The sequence below is a fragment of the Cibotium barometz genome, chromosome 39 (genome assembly GCF_041138505.1).
Source record: "Cibotium barometz isolate CiBa-2024 chromosome 39, ASM4113850v1, whole genome shotgun sequence".
Classification (NCBI taxonomy): Eukaryota; Viridiplantae; Streptophyta; class Polypodiopsida; order Cyatheales; family Cibotiaceae; genus Cibotium; species Cibotium barometz.
The window spans coordinates 36,954,799-36,959,062 of NC_141084.1; the positions used below are offsets into that span (position 1 = coordinate 36,954,799).

General features: G+C 39.3%; 1 pseudogene; it reads left to right on the top strand.

Annotated features, from left to right (window-relative positions):
* Positions 1–758: 758 nt before the first annotated feature.
* Positions 759–1,627, top strand: LOC147616042 (uncharacterized; annotated as a pseudogene).
* The last annotated feature ends 2,637 nt before the right edge of the window (positions 1,628–4,264 follow it).

A 4,264-nucleotide genomic window follows, 5' to 3' on the forward strand; every position in this document is an offset into this window, starting at 1 on the left:
ACAGGACTCAGTAACAAGAACCGGTAGAGGTGCATGAACCGAATCACGAGCAGCTTATCAAAGGAACACTGTGATGAGTGGGCATGTGATTGCAACCAATGTTATGAAAATCAGGATGTTGATGTGATGGCTGTTACCATGGCTATTACCAGGTCTAAAGGTAAAGGACCAATTGATTGGAAAGAGCAAAAAGGAATTAGGGATCAGGTACAGTCAAGCATGAACAGAGAAATCAGATTTTGGATGAGATGAATACAGACAATTAGATTGGTAAGCAGAAGGAGCATGTGGAAGTTAAGCCTAAATTGAAAGGAGATCAAAAGGATTGGTTTGAGGTATTGATTAACTTTCCATTGCAGTTTTCCTTAGATCAAATGTTGTTGTACCAGCATTCAAGGAGAGGTTGTTGAATAAGCTGCTAGGCAAGGAATATGAAGTCCAGATGAACTAAACAGCTGAGGTAGCAGTGCATAAGATTGATCCAGCAGATGTTGATTTTGTAGTTCATGTCATAAAGGTAACTTTTCAGGGTAGCTTATTTGAAGAAGTGTTTCTTGATGGAGGATCTGGAGTTAACATAATAGCTGAGTCAGTCTATCAGAAAATGCAGTTGGGAAAGTTAGACCCAGCACCTTTTCAGGTTAAGATGGCAGATCAAAGAAGGGTTCAACCTTTAGGGATTCTGAGGCAGCAGTCCATTCAGATTGCAGGTATGAATTTTCAGGTGAACTTTGTGGTTTTGAAAATGGAGCAGGGAGATGCTTCTTATGAGATGTTATTGGGAAGACCAAGGTAAGCAGGATTGGGGTGAAAATAAGGTTGTTCTGAAAAAAGGTAAATAGGTGGTAACTATACCTCTGTTGGGCAGGAGGAACATTCCTTTCAAAGAGAGACCATTGTATGCCCAAACCATTAATTTGGCAGAGGAAGTTGAAGATGATGAGGAGGAAGCATTTTTGAAGGCCAACCCATCAATTGTGCTTGCCTATCTTTGAAGTTGATGTTGAAGGGATCTTGCATAAGGAAGATGAGTCAGTGGAAACAAGCTCTGATCTAGCTCCTGGACAAGTAATAGAAGGATCTGAATTGATACAGATGGTAGATCTGAATTGATACAGATGGTAGATTAGAATGAAGCCTCTACTCAAAAGAATCCCTAGCTCAAGAAGAGAGGGAAGCAAGGGATATGGCAGAAAAGATATACAACAAGAGATTTGGAGGTTCCAACAAGGTGAAACAGGATGAGTTGAAGGAGATCAATTTGGGCACAAACGAGGATCCAAAGATGGTAAAGGTGAGCATTCATGTGGAGGACAGTTCTTGAATGATCTATTTCAGCTATTGCTGGAGTATAAGGATGTATTTTCATGGGATTATGCTGATGTAAAAGGTATTGATCCAGATCTGCACCAGCATCACATCAATCTTAAAAAGGGTGCAGTTCCGATTGTGCAGTAGAGGTACAGGATGAATCCAAACTTTGCTCAACAGGTTAAGGTGGAGATTGATAAGTTGTTGGCTATAGGATTTATCAAACCTGTCAATGAGGTGACATGGTTATCTCCTATCATTGTGGTGCCTAAGAAAAATGGCAAGTTAAGAGTGTGTGTTGACTACAGGAAGCTAAATGCAACCACCATTACTGATCCATTCCCAATGCCATTTTGTGATGCAATATTGGATGTAGTAGCAGGGCAAGAGTTGTATAGCTTTTTAGATGGTTTTTTTGGGTACAATCAGATTAAGGTTGCTGAGGAGGATCAGCATAAAATAGCCTTTATTACGGAATGGGGAGCTTTTGTCTATACAGTCATGAGTTTTGGGCTCAAGAATGGACCACCATCCTTTAACTACACAGCCTACAAAACATTTGAACCTTACTTACAGGATTTTATGAGGGTATTTGTGGATGATTTTTTTAGTTTTTGGAAAGAAGGATTTGCATTTGCAGCATCTGAAGTTGTGCTTTGAAAGATGTAGAAAGTTCAGGATGTCCCTCAATCCCTATAAGAGTGTTTTTGCTGTCAAGAGTGGAATTTTGTTGGGACATGTTGTGTCCAAAGAGGGTATGTCTATTGATGAAAAGAAAATTGAAGTTATCAAGGCAGCTAAAGTTCCAGAGAATGTGAAGGAAGTGAGTAGGTTTGTTGGACAGGTAAAATGGCATGCAAGGTACATCAGATATTTGGCTAACGTTTGTATGCCTCTTACTCATTTAACAAAGAAGAATGTAAGTACATTCTAGCGGTGGAAACAACTAATTATTACTGCACTTAGTGGGTAGAAGCTGTAGCACTTAAGGACAACAAAGCTCAATAAATAAGCTTTGATCTAGCTATGGATAGATTTGAACATTGTACACCTGACAGTAGCTGTGAAGATTGTACCCAGAGGTTGAGCCCCTCCTAGATAGCCAGAGGCCACTAAGACTCCTAAAGATCCTGAACAGCCAGAGGCTACTCCGTAATACCGTCGCCATAAGAGCAGATTTTTTAAGCCCCCCACACGCATGGCCCGAACCCCCCAGGCTCTTTCGCATGGTCCACGATGCAAAATGCACTCCGGCTTCAGAGTATTCTAGGAGATATGCCACTATTAGAAGTCGATGTATCTGCTGATCTGGAGGGATCCATTTTCACAGACATATAAGGAAATTCTATGAGATTACAAGATGGAATGTCACATGTAGTCCATTGCCCATTGCAGGAGGCGACGGAGGCGACGGAGGCCTATCTGGTCACTCTTTTTGAAGACACTAACCTCTGCACAATTCATTCTAAGCAAGTTACCAACATGACCAAGGACATGCAATTGGCACATCTAATTCGCAGAGAAAAAGGACATGCAATTGGCGCATCGCATTCGCAGAGAAAAAGGGCCACATAGATAGACCATCTCATTGTAAATGTAATTGGCCTATCAAGAACAAATGTAACATTTCCCAATTGTCAATGCAAGGTAACTTTTTTGTCTTTGTTTCATAGTCTGGGATTATTTTTTATGCGATTTATTGTTTTTTTAATTGTACCAAATAAGTGGGCTAGAAGGGTGTGAAAAAGGCTTGTGCGAGAGGCTCGCATATACGGCATTTTCACACCCCTCTCGCCCCTTTGGATTTTGATGTTTTCTGTAATGTTTGGGGTTTTTGGAGCAATTATTCCATAGGCCACATAATTTTTGAAGTTTTTCTAGCAAGACCTGTCCAATTAATGGGCCAGACGGGTGCGAAAAAGGACACACCCCTCTAGCCCCTAAGAATTTTGATGTTTTCTTTAATGTTTGAATTTTTTTTAAAAGAAATGTCACATAAGCCACATGATGTTTGAAGTTTTACCAGAGGAAAACCTATCCAATTGATGGGCTAGAAGGGTGCAAAAAAGGTTTGTGTGGAAGGTCCGTACAAGCCGTACAAGGCAATTTTGCACCCCTCTGGCCCCTTAGGATTTTGATGTTTTATGCAAGAATTCAATAACTCAACAAGTGGGCTAGAAGCGTGCAAAAAAGGCTTGTGTGTGTGAGGCCTACAGAGGTCGTTTTTGCACCCCTCTGGCCCGTTGGATTCTTACCTAAGATACACTGTTAACGTTTAGATATATTTAAACATAAAACAGAGACTACTAGTCTAGATATATTTAAACATAAAACAGAGACTACTAGTCTAGATATATTTAAACATAAAACAGAGACTGCTAGTTTATGAGTTAAACTAAAAATAACAACTTAAACGAATTAAATCAATCTGTATGGTGTTTTGATCAGCCAACAATCGAATTTATAAAAAAAAACAAGTGGGCTAGAAGGGTGCGAAAAGGGCTTGTGGTTTCGCACCTCTTTGGCCCCTTTATATTTTAACCCAACACACACTATTAATTTTTAGAAATATTTAAACCTAAGACAGAAAATGTAAATTTTTATAGTATGACTAATTTTACTGATTCACCCAAAAATTTCAATTAAACTAAAGTTAGCAAATTAACCCAATTAAATCAATTTGTTGGTTGTTTTGAGTAAACAAATATCAAATAAATGAAAAAATAAAGTGGGCCATAAGGGTGCAAAAAAGGCCTATGCAAAAGGCCTGCATAGGGCATTTTCGCACCCCTTTGGCCCCTCTGGATTTTGATGCTTTATGCAATTCAAAGGCTCGCAGGAAAGAACATAAAAAGATGAACTAAAAACAAAATCCACATAAGATGATTCATAGAGATTGCAATACAATTGGACAATGATTCATAGAGATTGCAATATAATTGGAGAACAATTT